At 34.0% G+C, this 24434-nt stretch overlaps 1 protein-coding gene and 1 pseudogene across 3 annotated transcripts in view; both read right to left on the bottom strand.

Annotated features, from left to right (window-relative positions):
* Positions 1–1892: 1892 nt before the first annotated feature.
* LOC132029397 (pectin acetylesterase 11-like) lies at positions 1893–7506 on the bottom strand (annotated as a pseudogene).
* Positions 7507–9392: 1886 nt separating this feature from the next.
* Positions 9393–24434, bottom strand: part of LOC132031336 (uncharacterized) — a 58179-nt gene continuing 43137 nt past the window's right edge. For all 3 annotated transcript variants that reach the window (XR_009408239.1, XR_009408240.1, XR_009408238.1), the window contains one exon: positions 9393–9773. The gene's annotated coding sequence lies outside the window, so the exon portion shown is untranslated. The remainder of the gene's footprint in view (positions 9774–24434) is intronic.

Raw genomic sequence — 24434 nt, 5'->3', positions numbered from 1 at the left:
ATGAGTGATCCGGGATATGTTTTATCCAAGATGTACATGTATCCGGGTAATTTCTTGTACGAATCTACTGGTTCCCCCCTTAACTCATTCATAGCCTTTTCTCTAGCCCTCCAGGCCAGCATATAAGAAATGTCAACGCCAAATTCATTTCTAACATTGTCTACTACATCCCCAGGGGTGTATTTCCTCTTATGGTTGGCTATTTTTGGCTTAACAACTGATTCCCCTATAAATTAACTTGTTGCTTAGTGTTGCGAATACGCTTTATCCTTCAATGGACACGTATGCTCATCATGAAAATATCTCACTCTAAACATTTTAGATTTCCCAATACTCGAAGCTTGGAATTTTCATTCACATTCAGCCGACATGCGTAAGAGGGTATAGCTACAAAAAAAAAAAACATGTACATTTAGTTGAAGTTATTGATCATGTATAATATAATAAGATATGTATATGGTACATCTCAAAAACACATATTTTGCTGTATCAATAAGATCCATTTCCCCAATATGAATGTTCACACACAAGTCTGATGCTAAATACATTGCATTTCAAATCTAAAATTTATTTGATATCCATATGTATTGTGTAATTTAAATATAGTATATAGAAATATAGATGAATCTACACAATAAAATCTCAGAGATACGGTGTATTTCAATGTAAATTCACAAATACAATACAATGACATTATAAAGAATAATAATAATAAAAAAAAAAAAACAGCTATTGTAAAATATACCACTAAATACAGACAAACTTACCTTATGGCATTTGACCTCTCGGTCCTAAAATTGAATCTTCTGCGAATTGCATAATTTGCCATAACGGCCTTTAGTGTATCCTTATCCTTGTAAATTTGATCGACAACAACTTCTTTTTTATCCTTGTTGGAAATTATCAAGTTGTTGTTCTGACTAATACAATAGCCTTACTACAATTTGACCCCACCAAATCACTTGAATCAACTACATCCATACCCTACATATTATCATTGTATTCAAGTTGAAGCATATTGTCTCTAACGATAGTTTCTCCAGATACACAACCCTCAATTTCCTTATCCGTTATACTAACGCACATGAGATACAGCCCGAATCCCTTGTTTTCTCTCTTAACCTCAACATACACCCTAACTCCCATATCGTTGTGTATTTCCATGGGCATAGGGCATCCATCAACTTCATATTTGATTGATATGTTTTTTATGCGAGTATGTATTCGCAATTGTTGCAACCAAATTAGCGAATGAACAATAATCTTTGAAGACAATTGTGTCTATTTTGAAATTCACAAAGCAATTCTGGTCGGTCTAAATCCCTGAGTGTCATATAACAGCTGTTATGCTGGCCATTTTTTATGTTTCAAAATACAATAAAACGATCTAAATAACACCTGCAGTCGAAATTTTTGATCGTATCAAACAGAGTATTTATATTCGAAAGCTAATACCAAATAAATCATTCAAAAATTCAAACACACCTAATTGAAAATCGAAATTCACAGCTGATCTTCACTAAAACACTGTATATACACTCGTTCTTGTATTATTGAGTGAATTTGTTCTAGATTTTGCAAAGTTCGAATTTGATAATGAAAGTCACTATTCTGTGTTTGCAAGTTTTCGTTTTGTGATTTTTGAATTCAAAAAGTTTCGAATGGAATAATAGGGAGAGAGAGTCGGGAAATATTCTGGAAGAAGAACCATTATGCTTGATTTAATTTGATTTGCCATTTTTAAAAATGTTTTGGTCCAAATATAAAGCCTATTTTTACTCCACTCTGTTTTTAGGATACATGTATTCCTCTGTATTTAAATTTATGTAAATACAACCGAAAATATAAAAAGTTAGCTACGATTTTATAAATTGCAAACTTGTAGCTATATATTATTAAGAAATTATAAAATGACATGTTTTTATTACTTTTGTCAAAAGGACCTCCTTGTCACCGGATTTGGTATATACGGAATACGGCAATAGTTACATATACATCAGAAAGTTGTCAAATTGATGTGCTAGCAGCGAGGTGAATGAAAGTTTTACATAAATGAATTTTGATCATTTTTTCTTGGAATACATAAACCCAAGTCTATAAAAGATTATCCTTCTTATCGGGCAGCCTATGATGGATAAGTTACGTTTTAGACTTTATTTCGGAGCGGCAAGTCACGTTCATCTATCAAATAGGTGTAATTCCGATCGAAGTACCAATCAGCAAATGCCTTTGGGGCAGACTGCACAAACAAACAAATGGTTAAAACCATATGCAAATAGTAAAAAAAATAGTTAAAGCATCAAAAAAAAAAATTGCATTTCCAAATATAAATAAATAAATAATATCTTACCACATTATGAATCACGGTGGATTATTTTTTTTGCTTATTTTAAACACACCTTGTTAACAAAATGTTCAAAAAATTATGATGAGGGACTTATAAGTCAATCCAAACGGGCTCATAGTCAACAAGCATCATTTTAAAATTGCATTTCCAAAATATCTTACCACGTTATGAACCACGATGCCACTTTCAGGAGTCCACCTCTTTAAAATGGAGGTATGATGATGGACAGCATCTATGAAAACTCCTCTATGTTTAGGATTATTTCCTTTGGGTAATGCATTTAGGAAATCGGACCTCATTTCTGAAATATATAACAAATTCAAAAATATTAGAAATTTAACTGTAGTTGTGTACTTCTCTTTCAATCTATGTTTCGAAATATATTAAAATCTTGTCGTGGAACTAAAGTTATTTTTGTTTAGCCGATGTGTACTAACCTTTCAGGTAATTGTTCTGACTTGTTGTGCATGTCCCCTTGTCAATGCAATCATATATATTTCCTTTTAAAGTATATTGTGTCTGCAAAGTACAGTTCATTTATGAGAAGACACTAAATAATAAATGTTACTTTAGTCTAATTAAGTAGACTTTGAGTGCGAAAAAAGCATTTGAAATATCACAAAAGGTTTTTCCTCTTTTGAAGTAAATAAAAAAGGATGACAATTAATTATATCAGTTACCTACCTCGATATTATCAAATGCTGACATGAAAATAAAGATCGGTGTCTTGATATATTGTTGGATGTTCTCTGCATAGAGGCACTGCAGCAATTTGGAAGATTTTTATGGTCATTAATTTATTTGCAAAAGACACAAACAAACAACTGATCAATCAAAGGAACCGTTTGTACCAATTCTGGTTTCATTTTTGAAGTGCATGATTTTGGCAGCGTTTTGGCAGATTCCTGCAACTCACATAAAGAGGTTTTAGGAAACAATAACCTCTAATTAGTGTACAAGATAAAAACTAACCATTGACACTTTTTTTTTTTTAAGAAGGGGAGAAGATTTTATTTTATGTGAATTTTTTTGAATGGAAATAGAGTTTAAGAAGGAAATTATGACTTTGAAATTTATAGTCTTAAACAAGTAATGACATATGTGTGCCTTGTGGTTCTAAATCATAACATCCGTGTAGCTACATATAGAAGTTTGTCATTAAGAGTAACATAGAAAATTTAAGTTAGATTATTTCTAATCTAAAAAAAGATGATTATTTTAGAATAAACTAAAGAAAAAACAGAATCACATAAATTTAAACGGCTGAAATAACTGACGTATGAATTTTTGAAAATAAACATAATTCTTTGTCAGCACTTATAAGAAGGGGACAAGATTTTACTTGTAAAGTGGCGACTCCTCCATATATGGATTGCCAAGGTTTTGCGAGCACAGGATTCTTGCTATTATAAGAAAAATAGATATTCAAATTAAAGTTAGATGATAGTTCTTATAAATCATATAATATCATTTGCTAATAAATGGTCATTTGCAATGTAAAGTCGTTAACAATCTTACAAATGAACAAAATAGCCACAATCAACCAAACATTTTACTCTAGAGGTCTTTGGCAATAAATTGCTGAAGCGATCACAATATAATATTGCTGGATATCCTCCAGCAGAACTACCAGCTAGGATAGCCTGCAAAAGCAAAATAAATATTGAAATACAGAAGATTTTTAAAAACTGCTTTAATAATGAAACTATGAGTTACAAACTTAACATACTAATTAATTAGAAAAAAAACTGTACTAAATACCCCTATAATATAATTCAGTCTTAGACATACTCCTTACATTCTAAAGTCACGGTTAATACCTCTATATAAAATAGATCCTAAATTACATAACCTATTAATAGTTTGGTCAGAAAATGACTAATCCTGGCTCTGTATATATTAGAACAATTAGATCTCTATCTGATTCTATATCTTTTGTTTATCGAAACAAATCCGCGCTATATATATACATATATATATATATATATTATTGTTCCATATATTTGCTAGCAAGGACTGATTTGCAAAAAATGAATATTACATATACAGTGATATATAGATATTAAAAAAAACTTTTAGGGTTGAACTTTGTTTTTTTGGGTAGATTTTTTTACTTTGAAATATATATATATATATATATATATATATATATATGTGTCTATAACTAAATCATGTTATAGGGGATGTGTAGAGACTGTCTAGGTTAGCTAATTGTAAATTGATGATAAGCATTAAGTATCAATAAACTTTTTAAGTGTTGAAATTAATTCTATATAACAAAATTTATGTATTTATATAAAAGAGCTGAAATGATAATAAGTAGCAGCATAATTACGCAGTCAATTATTTTAATTGTAATAGAATTTACATACATTTTTGGCATTCTTTAATCCTTTTGCTAGCAGCTCCTCCATTACCGCAGTATAAATCCTTGCCCCTCTAAAATGCAGTTTGGTAGCCTAAACAAAGCAAATTGTATGGAATGATAAAAAAAGATGATTTTCAACAAAAATAAATATTATAAATTGGAATTAAGAATTATAGCTTTGAATAAAACATACTGGGTCAACATGTTCAACATCTCCTGTGAACGATCCACCATCACAGTATGCAACAATGACTTTGTTCCAATTGTAAAAATCTGCATATTTTACATAAAATAATCACATGATATGTGAACAATAATGCAACACTGCAACATAATTATGTCTAGATCTTTGAAATGTTTCATTATCTTCGTTTTTCAAGAAAAACAATTCATTCAAATTTCATGAGATATTAATCCAAGAGCACCTGGATTTGCAATCTTATTCTTGCTGTGAATTCCTTTAAATTCCATTGGATTCATATGTTTTGATGAACCAAGCCTTGGAACGATTGGCACGTTTTATGAACAAAGTCAATAATTTGTAAACTTTTACACACCATCCTAGAGGGAAAACCTCCCTTATATGAACAAAGTCAATGTTTTCGAAGATTTGATAAACTTTTGAAACAGCACTATATCTAGCTAGAGGATAAATACGTACACTTATAATGCTCGTCTCACATAGTAAGAAAACTACTCCAAATAAGTGGGGTTTAGTAAAATTAAACATGTGTTATACACAACTTACAGAAAGTTGTACAATCCAGTTTTCAACTCCTTCTCCAAATCCTGGTTCAAAATAGTATGCTGGAGGTGATCCATCCAAGCACACTGCCAAGTAAATAATGTTAACATAACTCTTCAATATACACTACTTAATTTTCTAATTAAAAGTTTATACTTGTACATAAGTGATATATATTAATTAACCTGCTCCTTTTGACACGGCACTATGAACTATTGTTGTTGTGACATTATATATATCTGGGGTTTGGGTTGCTTTTGCACATTTAATTGTGACGATGGTCAAAGAGCAAACAAGTAAGATACAAAGTTGAAGAGATCTCGTAACCATCATCATCCTGTAAAACATAAATTAAAGAATGGGTGAGATTTTGATTATAACATAAAAAGAATGCAAATGGATTGAGAAAAAAATAATATTCTGAAGGTGTACTTGGTAAAATATATATGTTGCAAAAGATATATTGACCCTGATTAATGAATTTCAGAACGATCTATATATAGGTGGATGACCAACGATATAAGTTGGAGTAGCAGGAAATTAGGCCTTAGAATAGAAAACCACAACATTAGAATCATACACATGTCAAAATATTCTCAAATTTTATTTTCTTGAGACCTAAAGATTTGTAAGGTCAGCCAAATTAATCGGTTGAGGCAGTTAAATGGAGCATTTAGGCAACGTATGTCTATGCATGGTGATTATCTGAGCTGTTGTTGTCTAATTTACCACCATAGAAGCGGGAAAACATCTTGCTTGGGGTGGTCATGTGTACTTGTTGTTGTTTAGGGATGAAGTCGACATTTGAGTATCTTGGTATAGTAATTCAATCCCTCGTTTTTAGTATTTATGTCCCAATGTAAAATTTTAGCCCGTTTTACAAGTTGATTTTACCATTTGAAACTTGTTGGGTGGTTCGGGTTGAGATCTTAGAAGCTCGGGTGAGTTTCGAATCACCTGAAACCCATTAGAACATTACAGTTTTTTGTTGTCAACTAGTGCACTGCGAAAGCGGTCACAAGTTCGCACTCTTAGAGAAGTAAAACTTAAATAGTAGATCGTGATCGTGATAACCTGGACACCATCGCAATTTGCAATAGGTGGTCATCCACTACATCAGGATCAGGGTCGAGGTCAAGTTTAACTAACAAGGACAGATATTTATGATAAAATCACTTATGGGAAAATAAAACTACTCGGTTGTTTTAGAAAAATAGTTAAACACCTTAATTTCATAAAGTTCTTCCCTTATAATAAGATTTTTTTGTCAAGATGGCAACTCAATGTGCCTAGTGCCCAAACAGCCCCACCAAAAAAAAAAAAAAAAAAAGAAGAAGAAGAAGAGGAAAATACATATTCTTATAAACCAAACTCCACTATTCATCGAATTAAAAGAAAACAAAAGCACAAACGCAAAAAGAACTTTATTGGCAAGTGAATAGCATAGAATCAAAGGTTTTCATTCTAACCAAGCTAGAATAGAGGAAAATTTAGCAGAACTAAGAAGTATTTTCTTCCTCTATTTTAGCTTTTTGATTTTATCTAGCCGACCGTGATGCATATGTATTTTGGAGAGTGTATACAACAACACACCCAGTGTAGTCGTACAAGTGAGGTCTAAGGAGCGTAGTATGTATGCAGAACTTACATTCTCAGGCTGTTTCTGGCCGAGCCTTGACTCAAAAGGAAAAGGATTTGAAATATGATATCAAGAAAAATACGACAACAAAATATGAAAGGTAAAAAACCAAATGGTGCAACAAATAGTATAATGCACATGGAAAAATTAAATTACACCGATTACTAACCAACACTACTAATAAGGAGAAAACCAAAGGATAATTAAACGATAGAGAAAGGGATCAAGTAGGAGGACAATATGAATTACTACTTACGTTAGCTTTTTGGGGTGTGGAATTAGGGACGTTCCAATTCATGCATAATGACACCTTTTGCCTGCAAATAAATAGAGGCAAATACACCATAACTGTTAATTCTGGGGGACAGTGGGTATTAAACAAAGATAACTGAAATGGGTACTGATTGCTGGCTAAGGAAGCAAAATAATTGAAGCTAACATGCATTTTTTCTTCTTTACACAAGGAAGAAAGCTCTGCTTCTTTGTTACAGAAAACTAATTTTTTGTGAATAAATGGTAAGAAAGCAGGAAGGAGTACGTGTAGCTAGTTGTATCCCACAAATATTATACGTGTCAGCTTGTAGGGAGATAAAAGAGTTGAAATCGAAGTCTTAAAATGCCCCTAAGGAATAATGATAATACGAAAGTACTCATGTGTACAACTCAACATACTGCCTCCATTTCAATTTATTTTGTCTGATTTTGATTTGCTACAAAATTTAAAAAAATAAAAAAGAGTTTTGATTCTTATCGATCTTAAACTAAAGATATGCAAAATATACTAAAAATAAAAAGTTAAAATTAAAAAAATTACCTAAAAAGAAAATGAGGTAATTACTAATTGATTAAACTTTTACATTTTTTTTTTGAAATATTTGCGGCGAAGACGGATTCAAATTAAAATTTAAATGCTTTTATGGATGATAAAGTGTGCAGAAGGGTCAGCATATTATTGCTAAGTAATCTTGAAATATAGTACTACCAAACCGCTTGCCACGGAAGGGAACAAAAGAGTAAAGTCATTTTATTCTCCAACATTCTTTTTTGGAAAGATATTTAATTGCATAGGTTAAAAAGCTAAAGTAATTTATTTACTTGTGATGTTTGTTTGGCATTTTGTGTTTCGTCTAAATAAAAAACTTTTATATACACTCACTTGTGATGGAAAACCTCAATTATTTTTTTAATATCTAAATTTTAAAATATTTCAAAAATTATTCTTAACCTACAAATTCATATAGATTAGGTTTTAAGCATTGATGTCTTTTATTATTAACACTTCATGTTATATCTTTTTCTAATTGTTCGGTAATGTCATACTTTTATAAGAGAAAACAATCTCTTTTAAATAACTAAGCGCGTAGAGAAAGGTAAAGAGAAATCTCATCTCACCATGCATAAATGAAGATGCTTGTGATTATAAAATATTAAGATATATAACCTCCTTCCATTGAGGTTTAATTTATATAGTTAGCATATATTGTTACGGTTCACTTTTATGCGCGTGCATAAAAGTTACTACGAGGTTGTTGGTGCTTTAAATTGGATTTTAGTTTTTTAGAGTCGCCACCTATTTATTAAGGGAAATTAGGAAAATGAGGTAAAAGGATTTTTTTTCAAGCAAGAGAAAAATCTTTTGGTACCAAAGTTCGAGGTAAGGGTTCGGTGATCCCTTAGGGAAGGTTTTATGCACCTAGTATTAAAGATCAGTAGAATACGGTCGACCTATGAGGTTCAATGTTTGATTAATGTATTTATTTGCTAAAATGTTTAACGTTCAACAAAAATGTCATTCATTTTTTATCATAAACTCAAGATTTTTTTTTTTTTTTTGGCAAAAGTGCTTAGAAAAGGGGTTTTTGGGTTTAAAAAGAAAGTGTTCATCTCACCATTTCGACTAAGCATAAATGAAGATGCTTGTGATTTTAATAATACTACCTATGGGTTTGATACGTATACTATAAGAAAATATGGAGTATATCCGGTTTTTATATATGGAAAATGAAGATATTTTATTTAGATCCAATTAATTTCATTGAAGACCATATGGTCAAGTCATTATTCCGAGTCCCAGATCCGTCATTCCTCAAACTGGCTCAAATGCATATTTTTTCTTTTATTTTTGCAGTCCGCGGGTTCTGGGCTTTCAACCCATTTAAGTCTCAAAATTTCCTCAAAGTTTCAAAGCCCATTTCTGTTTTTCTTACTCATTTAATTTCCAAAGGGGCAAAAAGGCCCGACATTTATACTTAGAAATTTTGAGAATCACTTACCTTAGCAAAGCACTAAACAGTTTTAGACTTAGGAAATTTAGTAAATTCAAATATATGCAAAGTGGAAAGTTAGCAGTGTTTGAAAAAACCGTTTTGGGTCAACTTTCCTAAAATACTAGGCGTTTTTCCTAAGTTCCAGAATACATAAAGGTGTCAATAATTTCAAGTATTTACAATACATTTGCATATAATTTGAAATAAAAGAAGAAAAGTTTAGGCTGATGGGCCTACCTAAGCCCACTAATTAATATTTTCACCCATAGTTGTGCTTTTACCATTTTCACCCATGGTTGCGCCTTCAATATATTTGGTTCCCTTTCGATTTTTACAACAGGCTCGATCAGGTAAGATGGTTGGGCCTCTGACCCAACATGTTTAATGCAAGAAGAGGCCCGAATGGCCTAGGTTGAATCACATAGCACATAAAAGGAATAAAGATTAGTAAATGCCTAAATCTATGAAGTTAAACTAAGGCATAGGTAATTTCATACTTAAACAAGTTAAATGGACAAATCAAGCAAATATATAACAAATGAAGTAGAACACTTCGGGAAGAAATTCAGGCCCAAATCAAATAGCATCAAAGAGAATTCAAGGCCAAGATGGGCTGTTTTAGCAAAGTCAAACAAACAGGCCCAAACAGGATAATCAAAACAGCATAGAAATCATGGTCCAACAACAAGATGTAAAGGGATAGGCCCAAAGGTCAAAAAAGACTTATCAGCAGCCAAAATTGATGAGTTTATATGAGTGATATACCTCTGTATACTGAATATACCAACCTTTATACATTGATATGTATACAGAATTGAGTATATATCTTTGTATACTTGGGTATCTCCATGAAAAGAATCACCATACAAAAGGAAAAACAACAAGAAGACATATTTGAACTTTCTACACTTGACTAGCGGTCTATGCCGGATCTGCGCACTTGGTAATAACTAGATTATAGTGCGTATGTGTATATAGTTATCTTTGAATGGTGATTATATATATATATATATATATTATGTTCAAAGCACGATTAATATAACATTGTAGTTTGTGCTAGTATCTAAAACTTTATTATATTAATGGTTGCTACGAATACAAAATCGGCAAATTTATTAATATTTTTTACTTGTTTAAAAAGAAACTATTTTCCCTCTCTTTGAGATAAAACAATAGCAATATTTAAGCATCAATTGATACTTTTAATTTTAATTCGATTAGTTTAAAAGTGTAAAATACTTATTATTTTTTATCAAATTTTGATTTGGATAATTCTAATTTAAATTATTAAATTAATTTTACATGTTTAAAACAAAACAAAGTAGAAATTGATTTTCTATTTAAACGAAGAAATACTATTTTTTAATTTTTGATAAATATTCTCGGTTTAGCTCATTTTTCATGTTGTCTTTTGCATGGTTTTTAAGAAAACGTCGATTAGAATTATAATTTTACTAATTTACCTTATTCATTATTTGATTTCCATTTGATATATATTTTCTACGACATTAATCTCTTTTCACATTTATTGGAGTAAGAATAAAAATAAAAAAGTAATTAAATTTTATCTTATTTTAAAATATAAATATTTTAAGTATATTTATTTTAGTAAACATAACAAATAAATGACATGGCGGAATAGCAAATACAACGAGTTTAATAGCTAGATTAGATCTCGGGCTAATATAAAAAAAGAAAAGAAAATTGTATGGTTTGACTACCTAACCTTTTGAAGACATTTTACTAATGGATTGATAACGTGGCAATGAATCCATCATTATTGACTTAATGAGATACTTTGGAAATTACATGAATATTGTTTGATTTTTTAATATGGGGTGCATTTTTTTTTTTTTTGGACATTATTAATTTGCACTATTTTTATGCATATATATATATATATATATATATATATATATATATATATAAAACACGATTAATATAACATTGTAGTTTGTACTCCGTATCTAAAACTTTATTATATTAGTGTTTACGACGAATACAAAGTCGGCACTTTTTTTTTTACATTATTTTTTTTTAATATGGGATTCACTTTTTTTTTTTATATTGCTTGATTTTGTTAATATGGGGTCCACTTTTTTTTATCGTGAGTTTGGAGATGGTGGGTTCCACCTTTTTTTTTTTTTTTTTATATATATTGCTTGATGTTGTTTAGTATGGGGTCCACCCTTTAAGCACTTTTTTTTTTTTGGACATTATTAGTTTTACTATTTTTATGCATATAATATATATACATATATTATGTTAAAAACGATTAATATAACGTTGTAGTTTGTCTATGTATCTAAAACTTTATTATATTAGTGTTTGCTACGAATAAAAGTCTGTGATTCTTTTTTTAATATGGAGTTCAATTTTTTTTTTTAATATTGCTTGATTTTATTAATATGGGGTCCACTTTATTTTTTCCCATGAGTTTGGAGATGGTGAGTTCCAATTTTTTTTCTTCCTTTTTTTTTTTTAATTGCTCGGTGTTATTTAGTATGGGGCCCACCCCTTTTTTTTTAAGGGACAACGGACGATGAAGCATGAGTCTAAACCCATGCTTTATATAGTTTCTTCTTTTTTTTTTTTTTTATATTGCTTGGTGTTATTTAGTATGGGGCCCACCACTTTTGGACATTATTAGCACTATATATATATATATATATATGTTCCAAAACACGATTAATATAACATTGTAGTTTGTCTTCGTATCTAAACCTTTATTATATTAGTGTTTCTTTACGAATACAAATACTTTTTTTTTTGACATTGTTTGTTTTTTTAATATGGGACTCACATTTTTTTTTTTTTTTTTTATATTGCTTGATTTTGTCAATTTGGGGTCCATTTTTTTAAAGTGAGTTTGGAGATGGTGGGTTCCACTTTATTTTATATATATATATATAAGTATTTTAAGTATGTTGTTGACATAATTTCATTTCTTTCTCACTAATGGGTTGATACGCATGTGACAATAAATCCATCATTATTGATTTAATTGTTTGATTTTCTAAGCATTTTTGTATTTTAAGTATGTTCTTGTGTTTTTTAATATGGGATCTACTTTTTTTTTTTTATATTGCTTGATTTTGTTAATATGGGGTCCACTTTTTTTTCCCATGATTTTAAATGTGGTGGGTTCCACTTTTTTTTAATACTCGATGTTGTTTAATATGGGGCCCACAATTTTTTTTAGGGCTTGATTAATATGGGGCCCAAAAAAATTTTTTTTTTTTTTTACAATTTTTTTTTTTTTTTAGGGCTTGATTAATATGGGGCCCAAATTTTTTTTTTTTTTTTTTTAATGGGGGGTCCACAACGGACGACGAAAAAGTGCCCCAAACTCCCTCTTCTAAATGGTAGTAATTATTAGTTTGCACTATTTATATATTTATATATATATATATATATAGACTATGTTCAAAACACGATTAATATAACATTGTAGTTTGTGCTTCGTATCTAAACCTTTATTATATTAGTGTTTGCTACGAATACAAAGTCTGCACTTTTTTTTTTTTTGACATTGTTTGTTTTTTTAATATGGGACTCACTTTTTTTTTTTTTTTTTTATATTGCTTGATTTTGTCAATATGGGGTCCGTTTTTTTTTTAGTGAGTTTGGAGATGGTGGGTTCCACTATTTTATATATATATAAGTATTTGAAGTATGTTGTTGTATATTTCTTTCTCACTAATGGGTTGATACGCATGTAACAATAAATCCATCATTATTGATTTAATTGTTTGATTTTCTAAGCATTTTTGTATTTTAAGTACATTGTGTTTTTTAATATGGATTCACTTTTTTTTTTTTATATTCTTGATTTTGTTAATATGGGGTCCACTTTTTTTCCCATGATTTTGGATGTGGTGGGTTCCACTTTTTTTTTAATACTCGATGTTGTTTAATATGGGGCCCACAATTTTTTTTTAAGTTTAATATGGGGCCCACAATTTTATTTTTTTTAGGGCTTGATTAATATGGGGCCCAAAAAATTTTTTTTTTTTTTTTTGGGGCTTGATTAATAGACATTTTTTTTTAATGGGGGGTTGAACTTTCTAAATGGTAGTAAAGTAATGTTCATTTAGACTCAAACAGACAGAACCGGAGAAGAAAGAGTGATACATTTATCTAATAGTATACATGATATACATAGGTTCTTGCTTATACAGACTCATATAAAAGCAAATACATAGTGTCCCAAATATCAGACTGAAGGTACTTTAACATAGGCATGCAAACAAAGCAACAGAACCTTTAAGTCATGTGCACAAACATGCTTGGTTCCTTTTTTCATTTTGAGATAATTATCTATGAGACTTAAGTGAGACACGGTTCTTCTCAGTAAAATATGACAACATTATAACTTTTGCAGGTTTAAATAAATATCACATAGAGATGTACACCTAAACAAATTCATGTCATACTTTTGAGTGAGTTCAATGATAGTAAACAAGTTCAGATTTAGCAGGGAGTGATCATACACCATACAGTTAGCAAGTTTTATCACTAAGGAATTTCAAACATTCTCCAGGGTTCAAACAGAGTACCAATACATATTCCAAGATACTGAAAGTGAGTTTAGGGTACTTTCTAACCTTATTGATCATATTCTGAGATTTACAACACCAAAATTAATCAACAAGCTACTTGAACAGGCCTTATAGTTTAAATAAAGTCATTAGGAGGGAGCATACAAAGGCCTGGTGTTACGATTCACTTTTACGTGGGTTAAAGTATAAAAGTTACTACGAGGTTCTTTGGCGCTCTAATTGGATTTTAGTATTTTAGTGTCGCCACCTAATTTATTAAAGGAAAACAGGGTAAACGATTTTTCAAGTAAGAGAGAAATCTTTTTGGTACAAAAGTTCGAGGTAAGGGTTCTGGTGATCCCCTAGGGAAGGTTTAACGCAACCTAGTATTAAAGATCCGTAGAATACGGTTGACTTACGAGCTTCAATGTATGATTAATGTATTTATTTGCTAAAAAGTGTTTAGTTTTCCCCAAAAAAGTCATTCATTTTTATCATAAACTCGACAAAAAAAAAATTGGCGAAAAGTGCCCCTAAAAAGGGGGGTTTGGGTTTAAAAAATCCGCATTAATGTTCAATTCACTCTATTGTCAGACTAGGATGTTACATCTCGTGTTTTCATGCGTTGGAAAGCGTGTGAGTTAAATGACATTAGTAACTGAAAACGAGGTTATCCCCCAAGCTTATAGGTGGTTAAAGTGATGGAACAGATGTGTCGTAAGGATTAGAAGTTAAACAAATCGAAGAAAATAAATTTCATCGAGGTTCGAAATTTATTCGAATGAAATACGGTCCAAGCTATAATATCCCGTATTTTTGGACTAGGAAATTGAACCGTCCAACATGAGCAAATTTGCCCGAGCCTGAAGGATTTGGTCAGATTCAAGCATGAAAATCAAGAACTCAGTGTACACAAGGAATGAATTCCCCAACTGATTTAAGACGAAAAATTGTGACGATGATGATTGCAAATAATATTTTATGTGTGGCAAATGAGGTTATGGACTAGTGCTACATCACATGAGTATAACAATGAGTATATAAGTACTATTTAAGTGGATTGAGATCAAAGAATTAATTATGCGGGTAATTGGTTAAATGTTGGAAATTGGGAGAGATAGGAATTAATTATGGTAATTAATTAAAATGATTAGTTGGATAATTGTTTCATAGCCATCAACGTGGTAGCCTTTAAAGAGGAAGTAAGGTGACTATTATCTTGTTATATATTTTATTGTTGCATGAAATGATGAGGTGTCCTTATCTAAAGTAAGGAACAAGGTTATGGACCCCACACGTATGAATAAATATTATATAACATCCATATTAGTAGATATAGAGCCTGTTTGGATGGGCTTATTTTAAGCAGCTTATAAGCTAAAAAAAATAAGTTGAGGTAGCTCAACTTTTTTTTTTTGGCTTATACAGCTTATAAGCTGCTTTAGATAAGCTAAGTCAAACGGGCCCAATTATTTTTTGAGCCTATTTTAAGCACAAAATGACTTTAAGCTGGCCAGCCAAACACTCAAAAAAGCTTAAAACAGCTTATAAGCAACTTATAAGCCAATCCAAACGGGCTCATAATCTCAAAGTGTAAGGCAAAGCACCATATTCAGTTTCAGTTAGTTGCAAGAACGTATTCTTATGAAAGCAAAAGAGAGACCAAGTTCTAGATGACAAATAGAGGAGAAGAATAACGACTTAGAAGTTATCGCCATGTCGGTTACGTGAATCATTACGTCTATTTCCTACGGATGGTGATTTCTTCAAAGTAAAGTAAGATTGAAGAAGAGTAGTTCTTGGCATATAAGGTAAGAATTCTTCTATTCTTGATATAGGAAAGTTCATCCCGATCATAGCTAAATTGTGAGATGGGAACTATGAAATTTATTGCGGGAAATCGAATAAGTTATTGTTATTGTATGGGCTGATTTTAGAGTATATATTGCTAGTATGAAAGAAAATACGTAAGTGTGTTTGAACGTTACTCGACGTAATGTTTATGACTTGTTGTTACTACATGGTATCTTGTTAATGATATATATACTTGTTGGATTGTGGTTATTGTTGTTGATATATCCTTTGTCATTCATTTTGTTTTAGGATAAGTTAAATTTTGAGCTTTAAAGTTTGTATGTTGTTCCTTGATGTTATCATATAGTCGAGTTGAGGGCTTGAGCCATTGAGCTAAAACCAGGTAAAGCTATCCTTTCATCTTTCAAATACACTTTCATGATTGATTCTAACATCCTTTTCATTCATTAGTTGAGCTTTAAAGTATGTTGTTCCTTGAGTTCCTAATAATAATGATCATCTTTCAAATACACTTTCATGATTGATTCTAACATCCGAAGGAGTTAATAATAATGATGACTTGAAAGTTCCTCCGAAGGGAGTTCCAGGCCTTATAAGTTCTGTCATGTATTGCATACATCATATGCGTACACACACACACACACACACATATATATATATACATACTTATATATCATGATTTTATGGGGAAGGGGAATGGCTACGGTGTTATTTACGCAAATCACATGATCAGCTGGTATACGATGATTATGATGCCCTACGGGGCAGCGAATGGGTGAAGGTATATATGCACATATGATATACATATTTTTAAGAGATTATCATGCATACTCATGGCTCTTAGTGACAGGTTACAGTTTAGGTTGATTCTCGTATCCCTTCTGATTCAAATCATATTTATTATGTCTTCTTGCTGCCTTACATATTCAGTACATTTTCCGTACTGACACCCCTTTTCTTGGGGGTCTTTGCATTCATGCCTTGCAAGTTCGGATAGACAGGTTGGCGGTCCCGATTCTTAGGGCTCCTGTTCAGCGGCTGTTGGTGCGCTCCATCGTCTCGGAGATGCAATCTAGTATTTTGGTACGATATTTTGCATATATTCATGGGTACGAGGGGGCCCTGTCCCTTCCTTTATACAGTTGTATTCCATTAGAGGTTTGTAGACATGTTGGTTATGGTGGGACGTTATGTGGCCTTGTCGGCCTCTATTTTTTTATGTACATTTAACTATGGCAGCCTTGTTAGCTTACACAGTCATTCAGCATGCATATGTATGTATATATATATATATATATATATATATATATATATATATATATATATATATATATATATATATATATATATATATCTTTTGGAGTTTTAGTTCATTACGCTTATTATGCACATGAGATAGCAGGATATTGTCAGAAGTTATAAACGGCCCATCTATATTTCATATTTGTGTCTCGGATGTATGTGTTGGGTTGTCTACAGACCGTTTCTGGTAGAGTCTTATTTATGGGTTTGTTGTGCACCACACTTATAGACAGGAGGCTGTAGGACATTCAGGATGTTGTCATTCTTTCTTATCTTAGATCGTGCGATAGAGCTGTGTAATAAGGACTTGCTTCTTACTAATATGTTATGATTTCAGTGATGCCTCCGAAAAAAGCTACAGCTGCCCAGAAGGGCAAGTCACAGATAGGTGGGGCGACTAGCCGTACTCTACGGGCTATGAGGGCTAGGGGCGAGTTTCAGAGTGAGTCTCCGTCGCAAACTTCACATACCCCACCCTCTCCAGAGGGGCACCAGTTCCTCAGCCAGACGCCCCCGGTCAGGAAATGCGAGATGTCATTCAGTTGTTAACCAGGTTGGTAGCCACTTAAGCTTGACGTCAGGGGGTTGGTGTTGACTATACAGCCCGAGCAGTTACTGCCGGGGTCAAGGATTTCCTTAATTTGGACCCTCCAGAGTTCTTTAGTTCAAAGCAGATGGGGCCCCCCAGGACTTCATCGATAAGATGCAGAGGACGTTGAGGGTAATGCATGCTAGTGAGACTGAGTCAATGGATTTGGATTCTTATAGACTTCGTGATGTTGCGATACAGTGGTATGAGACGTAGGAGTTATCTATAGGGGAGGATGCTCCTTCAGCTGTTTGACGAGAGTTTTCAGAGGCTTTTATACACCATTACGTACCGCCAGAGATTCGACGGGCTCGTGCAGATAGGTTCTTGAACATTAGGCAGAGGAGCATAAGTGTCTGAGAGTACAGTTTACTTTTTGATTCCTTGGCTAGATATGCCCTAGCTGTGGTGGCTGATATAGAGGACCGAGTTTACCGGTTTGTAGTTGGTTTAGGGCCACATCTTATTGATGACTGTATAAAAGCTTCGCTTTATCAAGATGTGGATATTTTCCGTATTCATGCGTATGCTCAGAACCTTGAGAAGCTTAAGCAACAGCGGAAGGCAGAGCATGAGCATGACTAGGGCCACGGCAAGAGGGCCAGATCTTCAAATGTTGCCAGTGAGTTCAGAGAGGGCTAGAGGTAACAGTATTCTAGATATTCGGCCCATTCAGCAGCCAGTGCACCTCCACAATTTTGGGGATCTTAGTATGATAGAGGTACTTATTCTGGGCAAGGGCAGAATTCCTGTACTACAGGTTCTCAGCAACAGATAGGCTTAAGACAGGAAATGCTACCTTCTCTGCGGTGTGCTATTTATGGTAAGAACTACCCGGGACCGTGTCGTTGGGTGCATGTTATACTTGTGGAGATCTTGGTCATTTTGATAGGGAGTTTCTAATGAGTGTTAGGGACAGTATGACACAAGCAGAGGGATCGGTCGTCGCATCATCACCTTCGGTGCGTGCCCCAGAGCGAGGAATTCAGACATTTTCTAGTTGGGGTAGAGGCAAGGGTGAAGCATCTAGCTCTGGCATTGATCTGAACCGTATCTATGCTTGCGCAGGGCGGCCAGATCTAGAGTCGTCACCCAATGTAGCCACAGGTACATTGTCCGCTTAGGTCCTGATGAAATATATATATTGGTGAGATCGGATGCTAAATTACTTTTATTGACCATAAGTTTGGTAGGAAAACCGAGTTAGTAAATAAACTCTTAGAGGTAGTTACCCCTCATATATGATTTCGTAATAGTTGGCAAGGTATATAAGGATTATGTGAAGGAGTATTGTGACCTAGTAGATCTATAGAACTAGAGGCATCTGACCTAGTAGATCTATAGAACTAGAGGCATCAATAAGTGTCATGCTATCTTAGAATTGACTGTGAGTCCCAACCTATATGTAAATAGAAAAGGTAACACCACGACTTTTAAGAGTAGCTTATTAGGGTGATCAAGTTAACCTTAGAGAACTATGTTTAATAGTCATTAAGGGGTGAAGCAGAAAGATAGTCTGTTCTTGCATCTAGAATGAGTGTAACAATGACATATGGAGGTTGTTACGTGTGCTAGAAGGAATAAAGAGAGTCAAAGGGATGACTAGGAAAGACGACTAGGATATATGACATTCAGGCATCCACACTCGTCTTCACTCTCTGAAGGGAACCAGATTAAGATATCACCATTCCTAAATACGTCAGATGTTAGTAGTAGTGCCAATTGATCATTTGAGGCTCTGTTATAGTTGTTTAATATGGCCCTGTATAGCAAACTATTGTTGGCTTGCTACAGGATGAATGGATACTACCATAGTTATAAGCAAGGCTATCTTGACGTTCTGTGAATCCAACATTTGAGGACGAATGTTCTAAAAGGGAGAACGATGTTACATCTCATGTTTTAATGCATTGGAAAGCGTGCGAGTTAAATGACATTATAACAAAAACGAGGTTATCCCCCAAGCTTATAGGTTGGTACAGATGTGTCGTAAGGATTAGAAGTTAAACAAATCGAAGAAATAAGTTTCATCGAGATTCGAAATTTATTCGAATGAAACACTGTCCATTCGAATAAAAAATGGCTATTTGATTTAAAAAGAGTTATTTAAAAAGAATTATTTGGAATGGACCGTGTTTCATTCGAATAAAATTTTGAATCTCGATGAAACTTATTTTTAAATCAAATCAAATAGCCATTTTTTAATTCTTAACTCTATTAAACAACACTAAAAGCATTCAAACAATCCCATTATCTTATTTAACATACCTAAACAATTTCAAAAGTCAAAAAGCACAACAGGATTCAAACAATATAAATGGCCATATAAACTAAAAAAAAAAAGAATAAAATAGGCTTAAAATAGTAGTATTACCTTTTTGTAGGGCAACCTAAAGATCAAAATGGGGATTGAGTCTTCAAACTTCAAACACCAACAACCAAGCACCCTTAAACAACCCTTACCCATACTTTGGATAGATCAGGATTCTTTTAAAAATTTAACCATTTTAAATGAACCATTTTCGAATCGATTTTTCTAATTTTCTAAAAATTAGGTGGTGACTCTAAACAATATCCATTTAGAGCACTATCCACGTAGAAGTATATTTTTTTCTTTTTCCCGGTACGATTGACAACCGTAATTCCCCGGCACATTTTTCTTTTTAAATGAGGCAAGTGCAAATCCGAATCGGAAAAAATATAACCGCTACAGATGGCGACTCCGCTGGGGACAATTTAAGGTTCTAACCATAAAGGTTCCAATAATTTGTTTACTTTCTATGATATAAATTGTCTAAGTCTATAAACTGTTTATGTGTTTAAATTCCCGCAAAATAACCATCATTCATCATGCATACTCCGCCACGCATTTATTTTACATTTTTTCAAGGGTGACGACGCGGGATGAGCTGTGGTCATTCCTTCACTAAGAAACCCTTTGCTATATTCTTGGAGGTCTCTAAGGTCGAATGGGCATGCGGTCAACTCACAGCCTTAGAGAGCCCACCCCCAGCTTGTCCGCTTGGATAACCAGTGTCATTTTCTTGAAAAATCACTCTAGAATAACTAGTGTAGAGCGGAACCAAATCCTCATTGATATGCTGACCATAGACAGGTTTGGGTATCTCAGACTTACCTGAATCGGACAGGGTAGACACCTTACTATGTTCAGACGGTGTGAAAAATCTAAAGACATTGCATCCCATTACTTGCTATTTAGAAGCATTATTATGCCTCGTGTGAAATAAATTGTTATTCCTGGGGGTAGGGAACTAACAGTGTTCTGTCTTGCAGATGTCTCCTGATGTGCAATTTGATATGATTGTGGGTCCACCACCAGGTTTAGTGACATGGTGGGAAGGTTTGACTAATGATCAGAAGAAATAGATAAAGGGTTGCATAGGGCATCTACCTTCATTGATGAATATGACTGGGGATCCGGGTTTTATTAGAGATTATTACTAGTTATAGGGATAATGACAGAATGGTGTTCAGATTTAGAGAAATAGAGATGACCCCCACTTTAGAAGAAATTAGAGATGTCTTGGAAAGCGTGGGAAGTGCTAACAGGTCCAAAAAGAAGTTAGCTGAAAATATCCTCGTCCCTCACAAATCCACCACAAAAGAAATTAAAGACATGTTTGCTATCAACAAAGCCGATTAAGCACATGGACCTACTATAGCCTTTAGAGAGTTATATGGGAGGTATTCATCCAAACAGGGGTACGAAAATCACATTCTTGAGTTTTCTTCACTCCAGTCCAGGGAAGCTAACCAAACGCTAGCCTTTATCACCTGCCTATTGGGAACCATGGTATTTCCATTAAATACCTCCCTAGCTATCGACGCCCGGGTCATTTTTGTTGCCCATCTTTGTTCTTAAAGGAGTCACAACAAATGGGCTTACCAAATATTTTAACATTATCCCTATCATCCTATCAGATATATAACGAGGATTAGGAAAGTGCCGCAACCATTATTACTACTTCCAGGGTTGCAACCTCTTAGTCCAATGGTGCATACTTAAGCATTTAGATAGAAGCGATTTATCTGCCCACCGAGATCCAGCCCTGAGAGAGGTTGATTTGGGAGTCACTGTTGTACCTTGTGGGGTTCAAGATAAAAGAGGATAGGCGCGCACATCTTTTCCAAACTAAGAGAAGAACATATCATGTGGAGAGTTCCTGATTTTCATTCCAAGACCGCTTGTGTTAAGATCCGTAAGCGTCCCTATTTATCGCTTATGGGCATTAGGGCTATCAGACTCTATGCACCATTGAGAGTGCTTAGACAGTTTGGTATGAGGCAGGTCATTCCAAATGTGGGAAATATGGAAGAATTTGTACGAGATTACGGAGAAGGTCATATCGAGGGTATAAAGGATACCCAGAAAGATTAGAAGAACGTGATAAGGGAAGATAAGTTGGATGAGGATCCAAACAATCCAAGTAATGATGAAGACTACTACGAGTGGCTCGAGGCCGAGCATACCATAGTACTAACCTGTAACCATATCGTACACGTTTTCTGCCTAGGAAAGAGCTTGCATACAATTCAGTTTAGAAGAATGAAACGACGGGTGGAAGGGAGAGAAGCGGATCATCAGTCAAAAATAGAGTATGACCAAGAGATAATTAAGAGTTTAACAAACGAGGCGGATGCCTCATTGAAGAGCTTAGAATGGCTTGACACTTTTGTTAAGAGAGCCATAGATACAGAGACGTCATTGACTGACAATCAAAGGGGCCAGTGGATCGGGACAGCATTGATGCTGACCCATGTAGCCATTCAGACCGCCCTTTGAACGGCCAAGAAGGCACTGGCTGAGAGAAAGCAGATTTCAATCCGAGGAGTTGATTTTTTTTTTATGTTTTACATTTATTTACTTTAAAGCCTTGTAATCCCACTTGGGAAGATATTATTAATGAAAACCATTGGGATTTTTTTATTTTTCAGGGAAAAATAAATTTGTTTTACATATGGCACAATTTTGCTTCATGCGTTATTAGCCTTGGAGTAACGGGGTATACGAAAATGAATCATATATTGCCTAAATGCTTATTTCATATACCTTTTGTGTGAAAATCATATATGTTATTAAAACTCTTGATTGGTCCACATTCGTACACTACCTAAAAGAAAAACCAAGAAAACAACCCCTAAAACTAAATTTAGCCCCACTTTTAAAAGGTTGGTTTGCTAATAGGAAATGGAGACTCCAGACAGCATGAGTGCGACTTCTCCCTACGTCAACCTAGTCAGTGACGATGAGAACTTGGAAGCAACAAGTAAGAAAAATCAACAGTGGGACGATAGTATGGCCCTGGCTACTGCTAGAATGAAAGAGGCTATCCAAACCACTAAGGCGGCCAATGAGAATATGAAAGAAGCTAAAACTCTCCTAACTTATGTTGAGGAGCTAACTAAGTAACACCCTGCCAATCGGGTAAAATGGGGATAGGCGCCTGAAGTGCTACTTGGGAGTTATGTCTCACTCAGTCAACAAGATAGACTAGGCCCCGTACCTTACGGGGATGACGAACTACTTATCCCTAATTTGAAAGTCTATGGAGACCTGCCCGAATCTTAGCTCGAGGAACCTCCGATTTCATGCACAATTGTTCTCAAGGGCACAAGATCGCACAATTAGCGTACGCCAGTAGAAATGTCCAAACAAAAACTCTTAGAGACTTTGAGGAGTTTTGGAGTGTACGCGCAAAGCCCAAATCTGTTGCCATCGTGTGCTCCTTCCATAATCTACAAAAAATGTCTCTACCACCGAAGTCAGTCGGGGTATACAGCCAATAAGTGTGGAGCACTGGAAAGGAAGTTGATCTAATGGATTAACCAAGACAGAATTAGCCAACTATGGGGGGCCCACTCTTTCCTGACCCATGACCAAGGGAAAAATCATCTAGAAAAGATATCGAGGGTTAGGTTCTGGAGGAGCGACTTCTCCAAATTCAAGGAGTCATATGCTAGGATTCACTCCCTACTGTGTAGTGTGAAGAAGATAAGAGTAGTGCCTCAAACCTGTTAAGGCAGCCCAGGACCTCCAAGAGAAAGGGTTTGAATATTTCATCATGGTCGCCCTGGCCACAACATTGAGGAATGTGTGGATTTCAAGCTTGAATTGGAACGCCTCGTGAATGAAGGCCATATTTGGATTGTCGCAGGAAGATAAGGACAGAAGATGGAGATGAAGAAGACAATGGATACCTGCTTAATATGGTTGGGTAGAAAAACATAAGTATCCCTTTACTGTTTTTAATAAAATAGAATATCCCTTTCCCTTTTATATATAAATGGAACCACGCTGACCTGATGTCCCATTGGGGATACGTTGAAAGCCTACGTAAGGCTTGGTTAGGGTAAAAAACTAAGTTTCGGGCAGCATAGTACAGGATGGGTAGAAAAAAATCAACCAAGAAGACCATTTACCAAAAGTCAATATTCCTAAGAACACAAAAAGACAGAAGTACCCTCGAAATGTAAATTAATCAAGAGTTGAAATAAGATATATGAATCTATGTGCTATAAACTGCAAACAATGTGATATTTTTTATTTTGTACTTAAACTAACACTAAGTTGGGAGCCTTTGAGTTATTTTCTCTTATAGACACGGGTCGATTTGCTAGCACCAATTACTCAATCAAAAGTTGCTGCAGCGTCCTTAAACCCTCAAGAAGAAAACTTGCCTGAGACTCTGCCACTAATCAACAACCAGAATAGAATTGCCTTAGCCGAGGATATCCCAACAGCTGACATAGCTAGAATGCCTTTGTGAAGAGATAAGCCGTTAACTCCGTTTGACCTAAGA

The sequence above is a fragment of the Lycium ferocissimum genome, chromosome 9 (assembly GCF_029784015.1).
Source record: "Lycium ferocissimum isolate CSIRO_LF1 chromosome 9, AGI_CSIRO_Lferr_CH_V1, whole genome shotgun sequence".
NCBI lineage: Eukaryota > Viridiplantae > Streptophyta > Magnoliopsida > Solanales > Solanaceae > Lycium > Lycium ferocissimum.
The sequence above is the reverse complement of the archived record's forward strand: the minus strand, read 5'-3'. Positions and strand labels throughout refer to the sequence as shown.